General features: G+C 43.4%; 1 protein-coding gene across 2 annotated transcripts in view; it reads left to right on the top strand.

Annotated features, from left to right (window-relative positions):
• The first annotated feature begins 15,422 nt into the window (after window positions 1-15,422).
• LOC125458272 (polyadenylate-binding protein-interacting protein 2-like) overlaps window positions 15,423-16,565 on the top strand; it is a 30,336-nt gene continuing 29,193 nt past the window's right edge. Inside the window, exon 1 of one of the 2 annotated variants that reach the window (XM_048543416.1) lies at window positions 15,423-15,542. The gene's annotated coding sequence lies outside the window, so the exon portion shown is untranslated. Of the gene's footprint in view, window positions 15,602-16,565 lie in introns of both variants that reach the window. The other variant, XM_048543415.1, reaches the window with a different exon arrangement.

Below are 16,565 nucleotides of genomic sequence, written 5' to 3'. Positions count from 1 at the left end.
TAGCACATTATCTGGGACATTTATACATGTCATGATACCACAGGTATAGATTTCAGAGAGGGTTATATTTTGAGTTTTGGTTTTAACTGTGCGATTTCTCACAAAGATATTGTTGAACTCTGGGTCAAAAGCTCCAAAGCAGGTCAAATCAAAAGCACGTGTATGTCAGAAACCAGAGGTGTTTTTGAGTTTGACTCAATAAACAAGAATGCAGTAAGGGTCATGGTTGAACTGGGGACTTCACAATTGAAGGAGAGTGTTAGCACGTTCACTTAGCTGAAGCTGCTGGAGGGCCCTACAAAATCTCATATCTCAGAGAAAAAATGGAACTGCTCAGGAGAATTAAAATGATGTCCTAAGAGCTGTGGCATACCTTGGTTTGGTTCCAGAAGAAATGAAAGAATCTTACAAAGATCCTGCAATCTCCAGAGGAATTTTGGTAATATAACAAAATTTAGAATGGGAGTGGTTTGTTAAGATTTTGTTGTTTAACATTTTAGTATTCACAAACTACCACCTTAAATTAATAGTACTTGCTTTAATTCTTGTTCAGTAAGTGCTTTTGTTTAAAATATTCAATTTTATGATGTACTTATTTCCATTCAGAAATGGGAGTTTGAATTTCTTTTTAAAAGCTACTGATCTGCACTGAATTTGTAACAGTGGTAAAAGGAGAAGTGGAATTGAGTAGGTACTTAAAAGACGATTCATAAATGGAGTCAAGGGAATTGTCTGAGATACTTAATTAATACTGCATTTTTGCAGCTGTATTACCAGGGAGGAAAATACTGCTCAAGTCATAGTGAGAGAGGAGCTGGGTCCAAAATAAATAAAGAAGTATTAAACAGACTGCCTATGCTTTATTGAAAGGTAATAAAAAATGTCAATTGTACTTCAGGTTTTGATCTATTGTCATGACAGAGATCAGAGTTGCTGCACTGGCCATAATCTTTAAATCTTCCTCAGGACAGGGATGATGGCAGAGAACTACAAAATTACAACACCAACATCTGAAGTAATAAAAGGATGTAAAAATAAGACCAACAATAGCACAACAGTCATTTTAACCTTCATGGTGAGGAAGCTTCTGGACTCTGCTTAATTAAGGAAAACTAGCATAGATTTGTTCAGGATGAATCATGTTAACAATTACTGGAATTTTTGATGAAATAATCAGGATCAATAATGATCAGGATATTGCCATTGATGTGGGGTACCTGAACTTCCAGAAGGCTTTTGATGAAGTGTCATATGAAATTGGAAGTCATGGAGTAAACTGGATATTAGCAAGAAGGATACAAAATTGATTGATGACAGGAAACAAGAGTAGTGATGAACAGATGTTTTTTGAACTGGGGAAAGAATTACACAGTAGAGTTTGTTAAGGGTCAATGTTAGGATCCTTGCTCTTCCTGCTAAATATTCATGACTTCAGCATTAATGTACAGATTACAATTTCAGAATGTGTAGACAAAATGAAACTTGGAAGTGTTGTCAATTATTAGGAGGACATTGATGAAATTCAAGATGTCATGGACAGGCAAAATGTAATGCATGGAAATGTGAAGTGATTTATTTTGGTAGGAAGAGTATGGAGAAACAGTATAAAATGAAGGGCTCATTTCTAAAGGACTTACAGGAACAGAGATCTCAGTGCATATGGATACGTCATTTAAAATAGAAGGATAGGTTAAGCGAGCAGTTAAGAAAGCATAAAGCATCCTGGGCTTTTTGAATGGAGTATGGAATACAAAACTTGTATAAAACAATGGCCCAAATTGGAATCAGAGATAATGGGAACTACAGATGCTGGAGAATCCAAGAATACAAACTGTAGGCTGGATTAACACAGCAGGCCAAGCAGCATCTCAGGAGCACAAAAGCTGACGTTTCGGTCTCTGATGAAGGGTCTAGGCCCGAAACATCAGCTTTTGTGCTCCCGAGATGCTGCTTGACCTGCTGTGTTTATCCAGCCACACGCTTTGTTATCTTGGCCCAAATTGGAGTATTGTGTTCATTGCTGTGCGTGATACCCAGAAGTTATTGAAGAGGGAGTAGGAGTGATTATCAAAGACACAGAACCACTACAATGATGAAAAGTTATAAATTATTTAAGAATCTCTAATTTTTAAAAAAATTTAAGAGCTAGCTTCATTTGTAAAGGGATAAGTTCCATGTTCCATAGAGTCCCTACGTTGTGGGAACATGCCATTCAGCCCAACAAGTCCATGTCGACACTCTGAAGAGCATCCTGCCAAGACCCAATCCCCTACCCTATCCCTGGATTTTCTGTGGCTAATGCACATAATCTTCACATCCCTGAACATTATGGGTAATTTAGCATGGTCAATCCACCTAACTTGCACAAGTTTGGGCTGTGGGAAGAAACTGGAGCACGTGGTGGAAATCACACAGGCATAGGGAAAACGTGCAGACTTCACACAAAGAGTTGCCCAAGGTAGGAATCTAACCTGGATCCCTGGTGCTGTGATGCAGCAGAACTAACCACCAAGCCACTGTGCCACCCAACAGCTAGCTGTGCTGTCTAAAAGTAACCCTAACCCTATTGTAATTTTCTTGGAAAAGAAAGAAATATTAGTTAATGTGACCTGGTGATCATTTCACCTGGAAGCAGTGCCAACATGAAGGAAGTTAAGATACAGAAGCAAGGTGAGCAAACAAAATGGAGTGCTGCAGAGCAAGGAGAATGGAAAACACACATTTACAAGGAGCAGTATTTATGTAATTAGTTAAGCAGTACAGAAAGCAAAAGGTGAGTTAGAGAATGGATTGCGAATTGGAAAATTCTACTGCCGTTGATTTTTTTCAGAGCTGTCCAGGCTGCTTAATAGGGTTAATTAAAGGCATCAGAAAAAGGAGTTCATTCAGAATTTGTGCCGTCAAGACTGTCACGAACCTCCACAAGGAGGTTCTACAGAAGTATACTATTTAGGCAGTGCCCATTGCTAGGGACTTTGGGTGCAACAAAACTGACGGTGAATGTGACTGAAAAGCTAAATTAATTGAATGGGAAATTGAGACACCTGATATACTAGGAGCAGAGTTAGAGAAAACTAAAACTGCGTGTGACGCCTTATGTCTAGGGGGGAGTTATTAGAGCACTTGTCATTGTGTGAGATGCATTTAAATTGTTCTGAGGAAGTTCTGAGGAAGGGTCACCGGTCCCAAAACATTAACTCTGTTTTCACCTCCACAGATGCTGCCAGACCTGCTGAGCTTTTCCAGCAACTTTGTTTTTGTTCCTGATTTACAGCATCCACAGTTCTTTTGGTTTTTATTTTGTTTTTTTTGGTAATTGAAGTATCATTTACCTGCTAATTCATGTTTAATTATCATTGATTCCAATTCATGTAAATGTGAAAGCTAAAAAGGTAGAGTCTTGTTGCTATGTTCAGGGAGCAATGAGTAGTTTAGTTTATTTTGGTTGAGAGTTCCTACTTGGGGAATGAAAATCAGGCACAATTCATGAGAATTTCTCAAGAGGAGAGTAGCATCAGTTGTGTAAATTGTCTGAAGAAGTTCCAGAAACATAGGCACCCCTTCAATCCTGCTCTGCTATTCTTCATGATCATGGCTGATTGTCCAACTCAATAGCCTAATCCTGCTTTCTCCCCATAACCTTTGATCCCATTCACAACAAGTGCTTATCTAAGTCACCTCTTGAATAATCCAATAATTTGGCATCAACTTTTCCCTGTAGTAATGAATCCCACAGGCTCACCACTCTGTATGAAGAAATGTTTCCATATCTCTGTCCTAAATCATCTACCCCAAATCCTCATACTATGATCCCTCATTCTGGACACAGCCACCATCAGGAACACCCTCCCTGCATCTACCCTGCCCCATCCTGTTAGAATCTTATAAGTCTTATAAAATACTCCCCTCATTTGTCTGAACTCTAGAGAAAACAATCCCAACCTAGTAAATATCTCCTTGTATGTCAGACTCGCCATCCCAGCAATCAGCCTGGTAAACCTACACCGCACTCTCTCGAGATCAACAGCATTCTTCCTCAGAAAAGGAGACTAAAATTACACACAATATTCCACCAAGGCCTGTACAACTGCACCCACATATCCCTGCTCCTGTGTTCAAAATCTCTTGCAATGAAGGACAACATACCATTTGCTTTCTTTACTGCTTGTTGCACCTGCATGCTTACCTTCAGCGATTGGTGCACAAGGGCACCCAGGTCCTACTGCACACTCCCCTCTCCCAATTTACTGCCATTCAAGTAGTAACCTGCCTTCTTGTTTTTCCTTCTGAAGAAAATAACCTCACATTTATCCAAATTATACTGCATCTGACATTGATTTGACCACTCACCCAACCTGTAAGATCATGTTGAAGGATCCTGCATCCTTATCACAGTCACTCCCCACTCAACTTGGTATCATCTGCAAACTTGGAAATGTTACGTTTTGTTCCTTCATCCAAATCATTAATATATATATTGTGAACAGCTGGGGTCCCAGCACTCTTTCCTGTGGCACTCCACTACCCTATTACCTGCCAATTTGAAAAGAGTCCATTAATTCCTACCTTTTGTTTCCTCTCTGGGAACTAGTTTCCTATCTATCTCAATATGCTTCCCCCAAACACATGTACTATAATCTTGGGCATTAATCTCTTTTGTGGGACTTGTCAATTGCTTTCTAAATGTCCAAATATACTACATCGACTATCCCTCTTTGTCAACTCTACTCGTTACATCTTCATAGAATTCCAACAGATTTGACAAGCATGATTTCACCTTCATATATCGATGCTGATTCTGTATGATCCTCCCACTACTTCTTAAATGGTCTGCTATAAAACCTTGACAATGGATTTGAGAATTTTCCCCACTACTGAGGTTAGGCTCACCAGTCTCTACTTATGTCTTTTCTCTCTACCCCTTCTTGTGTATTGGAGTGACATTAGCTGCCCTCCAATCTGCAGGGACTGTTCCACAGCCTATAGACTCCTGGAAGATGACCACCGATGCATCCACTATTTCTAAAGTTACTTCCTTCAGTAATCTGTGATATAGATTATCAGGCCCTGGGGATTTATTGGCCTTCAATCCTACCAATTTTCCCAACACTATTTCTCTACTAATATTGATCTCTGTCAGTTCTTTTTCACTAAATCTTGCATCCTCCAACAAATCTGGTACCTGATTTGTGTCCTCTTTTGTGAAGACAAAACTAAAGTATGTATTCAGTTCCTCAGCCATTTCTTTGCTCCCTATTATACGTTCCCCCATTTCTGCCTGTAGGGGCCTACATATGTCTTTACGATTCTCTTTCTCAGCTTTGCTTCATGGAGACTAGGAGGAAATTTGTTACATCTCAGATCATGAGATTTCTGAATAGACAGTTGAGAGAAATTAATTTCATGAGTAAAATGATCCACAATCAGAGGGCATTCTTTTAAGATGATTGGCAAAACACAAAATGACCTGTGGGGTACACTTCTATGTAGTGAATGGTTCAAATTTCATTGTATGACCAAAAATTGCTTCAATTGAAGTCTTTAAAGGAGAATTGAAAAATTATCCAAAGATGAAAAAATGTAGGGCTACAGGAAAAAGGTAAGGAAAAAGGCAATTTGAGTTGCTCTTGCAGACAGTTGGCATCAGCATGAAGATCTAAATGGCTTCCTTCTGTGCTGTAACCATTCTTTGGTTTCATGAATCCCCAAACAGAAGGTTTCATTCCCCAGGTAGATGCAATCACTTCCCAAATTGACCTATTCACTGCCCAAATTGTAACATTGCTCCTTAGAGATATACTGACTTTTATACTTTAATGTGAAAAATAGAAGAGCATTATTTAGGTAGTGATATATTGGGGATTGTGGATATACAAAGAAATCTGGGTGTCCTTGTGTATGAGTCAATGAAAGTAGGTGGGCGGGTACAGCAAACAATTGGAATGGTAAGTAGAATATTGGCCTTCATTCAAAGAGAATCTCAATTCAGAGTAGGGTCTCTCACTGCATTTATTCATGGCCTTGGTGAGACCACACCTGGAGTATTGCATTCAGTTTTGGTCTCATTGCCAAGAAAAGATATACTTGCGATAAACGGAGTGCAGTGAAGTTTCACTAAGCTCATACTGGGAACAGTCCCACATGGAGAAATTGATTTGACTATGCCTGTATTAATTAGTTTAGAAGGATAAGGGTCTAATTCAAATGTATACATTTCTAAGATTGTACATACTAAATGCAGGGAGGATGTTTTCCCTGCCATAACAGAAAGTGCTGGAAAACTCAGCAAGCGTGGCAGCATCTGTGGAAAGAAAGCAGAGGTAACATTTCAAAGATTTTAGGAACTGCAGATGCTGGAGAATCTGAGATAACAAGTGTAGAGCTGGATGAATGCAGCAGGCCAAGCAGCATCAGTGGAGCAGGAAATTTGATGTTTTGGGCCTAGACCCTTCTTCAGAAAAGTCCAGTTACCCTTCTTCAGAGCTGTTGAGTTTGTTTCTGACTTTCAGAATCCGGTTAGTTGGCTTTTTTGTTTAGAGTTGGATGTTTTCCCCATTTGGGAAGTTTAGAATCGGGGAGACAGATTTAGCATACAGCGTTGATCATCTAGGACTGAGATGACAAACAAAATCTTCACTCACAGGGTAGTGGACTTGTGAAACGCAAGTCACCAAATATACTCAAGAAGGACATAGACAAATTTGTCACTGTTAAAAGGTTCAATAGGTATGGGGAGAAAACAGGAATATTATGGCATGAGATAAAAGATCAGCCATGACCCTACTGAATGTTAGACAAGGCTCAAATGGTGCAACAAAAACAAAGTTGCTGGGAAAACTCAGCAGGTCTGGCTGCACCTGTGAAGCTGAAAACAGAGTTAACACTTCCGGTCCAGTGGCCCTACCTCAGAATTGGAAAATGTCAGCTTATATGCAGAAAATAGGGAGGTGGGTGGGGTAGGGAGTAAACAATAGGATAGAGCCCAAAGAGAGAGAAAGACAGTCGGACAGACAAAAGAATTGCTAACGATCAAGTTGGGAGGGTGAATATTCGTTAATGGGGACTGTTAGTGGCTAACAACAGTGGGTGTGTTGTGGCAGGCTTTGTGATAACAAGGCTTACTGCGTGGGGTAGGAAGGTGGGACATGGGAGAGTTTAGGCCCTAAATATTGAACTCAATATTGAGCCCGGAGCGCTGTAGAGTCCCCAAGTGGAAAATGAGGTGTTGTTTCTCCAGCTTGCGTTGGGCTGCACTGGGACACTGCAGCAAGCCAGAAACAGTGATATTGGCCAGGACGCAGGGTGGTGCATTGAAGTGACAGGCAACAGGTAGTTCAGGGTCCTTTTTGTGAGCAGAACTTAGATATTCTGTGAAGTCGTCGTCAAGTCTATGTTTCATTTCCCCAGTGTAGAGAACCTGAGGGTCACCATGCCTCATGGATAGGCCTGAAAAAGTGGTACCCGCATGGTGATCTCCATACTGACCCTTTGACAAAACAATACTCTTTCAGTCCTGATCCTTTGACAGCACAGCGCTCCCTCAATGCTGGCCTTTTGACAAATGCAACACTCCATCAGTGCAGAACCTCTGACAGTATGACACTTCCTCAGTTCCAATACTCTGATAGTGCAGTGTTCTGCCATCAGTATTGTCTATCAAATAGTGTGGCACACCTTTGATATACTCATGTACAGTGCCATACACCATCAGTACTGACTTTCTGACAGTGCATGACTCGCTTAGTACTGATCCTCTGACAGTGTAGCTCTCCCTCAGTATTGAATTTCTGAAAGTACAGCATGCCCTTAGTATTGACTCTGACAGTCTTTGCAATGGACCCTCAACTTTGCACAAACTAAATTACAAGCTTTGTCTCTAGAATCAGACTTGAGTCCTGGACCTTCAGACATTCTCCTTTTTAATTCACTAGGGGGCATAGGTTTAAACAGGTGGGCCAGCATTTATTCTATGTCCTCAGCTGCCCTTGAGAATGTGGTTGAGCTGCCTTCTTGAACCATAACAATGCTCGTAATGTTAGAGTATTACGGCTCTAACCATAAAGATAGAACCATTATGCTACTATCATTATGGTAGCATAATAATATGCTACCATTAGCACATCAGCACATCAGCACATAATGCTGTTAGAGAGGGATTTCCAGATTTTGAACCAGTGATAGTAAAGGAATATTTCCAAGTCAATAAGGTGAGTGACTTGGAGGGGAGCTTCAGTTGGTGTTATTTCCATGTATTTTCTGCACATTTCCTTCTGAATACAAGTGGTCATAGTTTTGGAAGGTGTTGTCTAAGGCACAATGGTGAATTTCTGCAGTGCATATTTGTAGGTCCTACATGTTGCTGTTGCTGAGAGTCAGTGGTGGAGTGATTGAATTTTTATGAATGTGGTGCCAATTAAGGAGGCTTCTTTGTCCTGGATGGTGTTAAGCTTCTTCAGTATTGTTGGAGTTGCACTCATCCAATCAAGTTTGGAGTGTTTCATCTCATGCCTGATTTGTGCCTCATTCTGACCCTTTCAGTGATGTTTTTGCCTTGCAATAAAGTTCTGGTGTTTTGTCTTTCATTCCCAGATAGTCCAGATATAATCCCACAGAAGTGGACACCCTCCACAAGATCCTACAGTAAGAATAACGATGGAAATTTTAGAAGTGATGTATTTCCAGACAGGGGGTGCTAATGTAGTTCAGTGAAAAAAGCGACTATTGAGTGAATGGAACTTGTGTTAGGTCATGAGCAGCAGTAGTTTGAATGAAAGCAAATAGAACAGGCCTGAAAATCATTAAACAACAGGCTACAGTTCAAAAAGATCAGTATTCTTCAAAACAGCTCTTTCATAACCCAAGTCCTGGTTTACAGCGTAAAATAAAATCAGCAGTTGAGCTGAACAAATTCTGCATTGTTTTTCATTTCATCAGCTTGTGGCTCCAATCCTTGGTTCAACAATCTATTGCAGTGAAGTGTTCGTCCATCATCAGCTGCAACTTTGTTATTTATTAACAGCAATTTTTATCCATTCTGAGTGGAGGCAGAGAGTAAGGCTTGGCTTAGTTACATGGGTAGACAGAATAAATACATCCTTGTAGAAACTCACTGATGGATTTAGCTGGGGCTATGCTTTCTCTCAAATGCCAATCTTATTGAACTTACCACAGCCTGTATCAAACACGACAATTAATGATCAGTTTCGTGAACATCAAGAACTTTGTTCTGTTAACACTGTCCTTAAATATGATGTGAATGAAAGGTTTTAGTAACCCAGTAACTTGCATCAACATGTTTGGTCTTTTATCTCAAGGTGTAACTGCTGTGACATGACCAAGTAGATGGGCTACTCTGTATAAACCAAATTTCCTCTTTCAGGTGAAAAATAAATTGTCTGCAGAGATAATGTATCCCCAAGGACATGCTCTCATCGTTGAAGCATGCATGCTTTCTTTCCTCTGTCCCCTACTGCCTCAGGGTGCTTTGACACATCTCATCTAGTACTTAGCTTTCCATCCATCCTCTTGGTCTCTCTGGTCCCATGTTAGGGTGATAATGTTAGCATCAGGAGTTGCATGATATAAAATTTAGTGATTTTCTGCCAATACACAGAAAATGCCAATTTTCTAAGTACTGATGCTCCAACAGAGTGGTGCTTCCTCAGTGTTGACTGTCTCACAGATTTTGTTAGTTTTGGGCACTTCAACTAGTTTATGTATTAAAACTACTTTACCCAAGTGATATTGTAGATGAGGCAGACAAAGGGCCACAATTATTGCATTTCAACTCAATTTTATTAAGAAAATATCCCTTATTGGAAACATAGGACGTTTCCCAAAATATATACATTGTATCTAGCTCTATCCATCTGAAAAAGGATATTACCTGCGACAATCCACATTTTTCAGGTGGGTTTTTAGAACCTTATTTCTCTGCCACATAGCACTGGCTCTCTTCTATGAACGTGGATCTTGCAGGTCAATATATTTCTCATTTCTAGGCGAGCAAAGCTCTGCTGCTGGGTCACATATTCATTGAGGGAGTGACATACAGGTATGCATTCTCATTCTCCCTTTTCCCTGACTTTCCAGAGTGTTCTGTTGCCTTTAGTCGATCGTGGTCATGAACTGAGTTCAAATCATCCAATGGGGTCACACCAAAGAGACAACACAGCATGGAGCTGGAAGAACACAGCAGATCAAGCAGCATCAGGAAAGTAGAAAAGTTGTTCTTTCGGGTCGGGACCCTTCTTAGGAACTGGTAGCCAAGATGCCAAACATCTCGTAGGCACTTCTCAAATACACAACCCTCAAGCTGGTTGTAACTGATTCCTTTTGAACCTTTGTAATCTCTTTGATCATTTTTCCTATTGTTCTACATAGCCAATAGCTGCTGGCTGCTGTTTAATTTAGTTTAGCCAATTTTCCATCAGATTGATTTCTCTGGCTGTGGGCCAATTTAGAATGTCTAATTTTGGACCTGTCATCACTTGACCACACAATACCCTGTGACAGTGCAGTATTCCCTTAGTGCTAATCTTGTGACAATGCAAAGTTAAAGAATCAAAGAGTCACACAGCACTGAAACACAGCCTTCATCCAAACAGTCCACGCCGACCACAATCCTAAGCTAAACTAGCCCCACCTGCCTACACTTGGCCCATATCCCTTCAAACATTACTTGTTCATGTATTTATCCAAATGTCTTTTAAATGTTGTAACCGTACCTGTATCTGGAAGTTCATTCTCCACATGAACTACTATCTGTAAATTGTGTCTTTTTGAAATCTTTCACCTCTCATGTTAAAAATATACCCCAATCTTGAAAACCCTGAACCTAGAGTGAAGGGGAGGGAGTAGACACCATTGCACAGCTCCTCCTGGAATGCTCCTTTGCGAAGGAAGTCTAGAAATGCAGTGTTTTTTATTGAGTATCTCCATGACATAGGATTCTATGATCTACTGTGATAATGGGAACTGCAGATGCTGGAGAATCCAAGATAACAAAGTGTGAAGCTGGATGAACACAGCAGGCCAAGCAGCATCTCAGGAGCACAAAAGCAGACGTTTTGGGCCTAGACCCTTCATCAGAGAGGGGGATAGGGTGATAGTTCTGGAATAAATAGGGAGAGAGGGGGAGGCGGACCGAAGATGGAGAAAAAAGAAGATAGGTGGAGAGGAGAGTATAGGTGGGGAGGTAGGGAGGGGATAGGTCAGTCCAGGGAAGACGGACAGGTCAAGGAGGTGGGATGAGGTTAGTAGGTAGGAGATGGAGATGCGGCTTGGGGTGGGAGGAAGGGATGGGTGAGAGGAAGAACAGGTTAGGGAGGCAGAGACAGGTTGGACTGGTTTTGGGATGCATTGGGTGGAGGGGAAGAGCTGGGCTGGTTTTGGGATGCGGTGGGGGAAGGGGAGATTTTGAAGCTGGTGAAGTCCACATTAACAGCAACTCATATTCCGCTTGGGAACCCTGCAGCCCAATGGTTCAATGTGGACTTCACCAACTTCAAAATCTCCCCTTCCCCCACCATAACCCAAAACCAGCCCAGTTCGTCCCTTCCCCCCACTGCACCACACAACCAGCCCAGCTCTTCCCTTCCACCCACTGCATCCCAAAACCAGTCCAACCTGTCTCTGCCTCCCTAACCTGTTCTTCCTCTCACCCATCCCTTCCTCCCACCCCAAGCCGCACCTCCATCTCCTACCTATTAACCTCATCCCACTTCCTTGACCTGTCCGTCTTCCCTGGACTGACCTATCCCCTCCCTACCTCCCCACCTATACTCTCCTCGCCACCTATCTTCTTTTTTCTCCATCTTCGGTCCGCCTCCCCCTCTCTCCCTATTTATTCCAGAACCCTCACCCCATCCCCCTCTCTGATGAGGGGTCTAGGCCCAAAACGTCAGCTTTTGTGCTCCTGAGATGCTGCTTGGCCTGCTGTGTTCATCCAGCCTCACATTTTATTTTCTGTGATCTACTGTCTGTTCCCCAGGACTCTCAGCAAGACAAAAATTGACTGCACATTGAGGGCCATCCCAGTGAAAGATGCTCTTTTACCTGCCAGGTCAAGGAGTTGACCTCGACCCAATGCTACAGATTGGCATGTTCCAAAGTGCAGGACTATGTGTTAGGGGACACACTAAAGCTGGGGGCAGTTGCTGCCAAGGCACATTGGTGTTGGAGGGTGGGAATCCACCATTAAAAGGTATGTCTGTCAAAGTTAAATGGGTGGCCATGCAGTTATTGGACTTCCCACTGCCTATATGTATAGTCTTGTGTAAGTAAAAATGCCTTGTGTTTGTTTGTTCTACATATGTAAAGCCAATGTGTTGAACCAAACTGATCTAGTGACCATATATGTACTTAGATATTTTTAGGCAAAGTATACTTTTGAAATAAAAATGGAATCCATGACAGTCCCTCAGTACTACTAATTGTGCACTGCAGGGCTCAGCGACCATTAGTGAATAGTTTGAGTGTGATTTATCACAATGTAATCCTGAATAAAGTAATTCCAAACATTTCTGAGACTTAAGGACACACAAACCTATTAACTGTCAAGTCCCAGACTACTTTGATCAATGTTGAATCAAACACAGAATGATCATATGAGGCAACATGGGAAATTCCAACCTCTGAACTGTGCTTGATGTCACAGTATTTACATAGATGGTCCAGGTCAATGATAAGTCCTTTTAGAAATACTGGTGTCACCACAGTAGCAGCAGTTTGTACCAGCAGTTTGACTACGGATATTCACCAAAGTTCCTTAGGCAGCACCTTCCATGCCCACAACCACTTTCATCTTGAGGGACAAGGGCAGCAGATAAATGGGAACACCACCTGAAAGTTTCTCTCCAAATCAGACATCATCCTGACTTGGAAAGGTATTCCTTCACTGTCACTGGATCAAAATCTTGGAATTCTGTCCCTACCAGCATTTTGGGTCCACAACATATGGATTGCAGTGTTTCAAGAAGGCAGTTCTCCATCTTTTCAAGGGCAACTAGAAATGAGAAATAAATACTGGTCCATCCAGTGATACCCACATTCTGTGAATGAGCCTAAGGTGCAATGGTTATAGATCCTGCAATGAAATGTGATTGGTCTCTCTCAGATTACTCTTTTTCTGGTTTCCTGTACAAATTGTAAGGTGCTTCCAATAATGTTCATAAAGGCTGTGCGTTAAAGTGCTAGGTGCCCCCGGCTTTCGCAGTTACAGCATAACTGCTTGGAGGGGACGGGATGTCATGTGCGGCGGATGATCTGGGATGAAAGCTCCAGAAACAAGCCGCTGACTTGTACGCCTGGCTTGGCTCCAACAGGAGCTGCCTGCACTCCCACGCTCTGTCACGGTCTCCTCCTCTTGCAATCCTCACAGCCTCGCAATGGTCGTTAGAGAACTGTCAACACGTCCCTGGAAGATAATGGGTGTGTCAGTCGAAACAACACACACTCTCTACCGTCTCCCACCCCCCCCCACCTTTAAAAATAGCTCTGTCAGATGACTCTGTTCCATTAACCAATCCGAACGGAAGTTTCCGTCTGTTCAGGAAGAGCCATATCTGGAGATTCCTGCTCTCCTTATAAGGTGGTTCCTGGCTGATTGTTGACTACAGCCGATAGTCTGCAAATCCCAAGCAGAAACAGAGCGAAGGGCACTGCAAACTAACCGAAGACCATATATAAATGCAGGGGTGATTTAACGCGGGTTTTGGAAAAGGGATTCTCATACATTATTAGCTTTCACGTCCCTCTCCCATCATCGAACACAGCATAGTCCCTGTCTGGAACGGAGGTGTCCATAATTTCTCTGAAATAACCCTTGCACTGCTGTCTTAGACAGAGCAGGGAGGGAGCTGCCATTGCCTCCCTGAGCTAGAGGAACAGTTTCAGCCGACGAGTAGCCACCCACAAAAGCCACAGGCAAGGGGCACGGTCAACCAGGCAAAAAGGAACAACGCAGCTCCCAAGAAGACGGAGGGGGAACAGCTCAGGCGAGCTCGGACCCCGGGGATGGGAGGCAGCTCACCGTGGAGCAAGCCTGTGGCTCGTGCATATGAAATCCTGCAGCGTTAATCACTATATGTTCAATGGAAGCAAGCAACCAGATTCCGAAAGGGACAGGGGGTGAGAGACAAAACGTCTGGAAGCTAAACAGTGTTGAAGGAAGCGGAAAGGGCAGGAGAAAGATGGGGTGAAGGAGAGTGTGGACGGCTGGGGGAAGAGGCAGGAGGGGTGGAGGAATGGGGAGGAAAGTTTGATGTGTGTGGGGGTAGACAAACAGGAGGCTGGAAGGACACAGCAAATCAGGCAGCAGCTAGAGGAAAGGAATAGTCAACTTTTCCGGTATTAGCCTTCTTCAGGATTGGATGTGAAGGTAGAGAGCTACAGCTAAAGAGAGGGAGTGGTGGAGACAGAATGGTGGTGATAGGTGGACATGTGTAGTAGGTACAATCTGGTTGGTCGATGGAAATGATGAATCTGTTTGGTGGCTTGAAGGCAGAGTCAGAAAGTGGGACAAAGAGGTGCCAGGGATTTGGTGGGAAAGTTACTTGAAATTGGAGAACTCAAAATTCAGTTCAGAGATAATGGAAACTGAGGATGCTGGAGAATCCAAGATAACAAAGTGCGAAGCTGGATGAACACAGCAGGCCAAGCAGCATCTTAGGAACACAAAAGCTGACGTTTCGGGCCTAGACCCTTCATCAAGGGTCTAGGTCCGAAACGTCAGCCTTTGTGCTCCTGAGATGCTGCTTGGCCTGCTGCGTTCATCCAGCTTCACACTTTGTTATCAATGTTCAGTTCTCCAGGCTGTGGGGTACCCAGGCGGGAGATAAGGTGTTGTTCTTCAAATACGAATTGCGAGTTGGTACGACATGAAAGGAGGACAAGGACATATATGTTGTAGAGGGAATGGGACAAGAAGTTGAAATGGGCAGTGATTGCGAATTTAGGTTGGTTGTTATGAGCCACTTTAAGAAGCGTGGCAAAATGGCTGCCGACACTACGTTTTGTCTCACTGATGCTGAGAAGATCAGGATCACTGACTGGACTTAGGGTGGCACAGCGGTTAGCACTGCTGCCTTGCAATACCATGATCGTGGTTTAATCCCATTCTCAGGCGAAGGAAGTGTAAATTTTCCACATGCTCTCCATGTCCGTGTGGGTTTCCTCGTCTCTTTCCCCCAGCACCCTCTCTCCTCCTCTTATCCCCTCCTCTCACCCCACTTCTTTCTGTCGCCTTCCATCCAACTCTCAGCCTACTCACTGTCCCACCCGCTCCTTTTCAACTCTCCGCCTCTCCCAGCTTCCACCAATACCCACCCTCCCCCGGAGTCTCCCAGCCTTCCTTCGCAAGCACGCCCGGTCACGTGTTAGTCCTAAACCGATATTCCCCAGACGTCACAGAGCGACGACGTTGTCGTGGTGACGTAATTCCGGTTTGCCTGTTGGCTGCTTGAGACTGGAGCGATTTTGGCTACAGTGAAAGGGTGCGGATTGTCGGTCTGGATACAGTGTAGACCAAACATCATTGAACAGTACGGTATTGCCGCCTTACAACGGACACAACAAGCTAAAAATCCGGTTGAACGGCAGAGTGAGTGTGGAGTTTGGAGCCCACCATCACTGACTGAAAGGGCCGTTAGCCTGACAGCAACATCCGGGAGCTGTGTTGCTAGCGCTCCGTCTGACGGAACTGACTCAGGGGGCGGGATTGGACAATGTTGGGCGGAGCCTAGTTTACGGGGCGGGGCCAGGGAAGTGGGCGGGTCGAGGTGTTTGATGTGAGAACAACAACAAAAAAAGTTGCTGGAAAAGCTCAGCAGGTCTGGCAGCATCAATGAAGGAAAAAAAGTTAACGTTTTGGGCCTAGTGACCCTTCCTCAGAACTGATGGTGGCTAGGAAGACGTCAGTTTATATGCAGAAAGTCGGCATTGGGGAGTAAACGATAGGATAGAGCCTAATGAGAGAGAAGAGCAGTTGGACAGACAGGCTGGAAGGATGAATAGTTGTTAATGGGGACTGTTAGTGGCTAATAATAGCTGTAATGACGGCTATGTGGTAACAAGGCCTGGTGTGAGAGGTGAGGGGCTGGGACATGTGAGAGTTTAGGCCTTAAAGTTATTGAATTCGATATTGAGTCTGGAGGGCTGCAGGGTCCCCACGTGGAAAATGAGGTATTGTGCTTCCAGCTGCAAAATGCTGCAGCATGCCAGAGGCAGACATGTTGGCTAGGAAATAGGATGGTGCATTAAAGTGGCAGGCAACGGGTAGTTTTGCATCTTTCTTGTGAGCAGAACGTAGACATCCTGCAAAGCGGTTACCCAACATAGAGGAGACCAAGTTGTAAACAACGAATGCGGTAGACTGGGAAGTGCAGGTGAAGTGTTGCTTCATCTGGAAGGTACGTTTGGGCCCTTAGATACTGGGGAGGGAGGAGGTAAATGGGCAGGTGTTGCACCTTTGCTGGTTAATGGGGAAGGTGCTCTGGTGAGGTATTGGGGGGTGAAGGTTGTGTGGACCAGGGTCTCCCGGAGGGAGCGGTCGCTGCCGAAGGTGG

Source organism: Stegostoma tigrinum, chromosome 13, assembly GCF_030684315.1.
Source record: "Stegostoma tigrinum isolate sSteTig4 chromosome 13, sSteTig4.hap1, whole genome shotgun sequence".
Taxonomy (NCBI): domain Eukaryota; kingdom Metazoa; phylum Chordata; class Chondrichthyes; order Orectolobiformes; family Stegostomatidae; genus Stegostoma; species Stegostoma tigrinum.
This window is presented reverse-complemented; position numbering and strand designations above follow the sequence as displayed.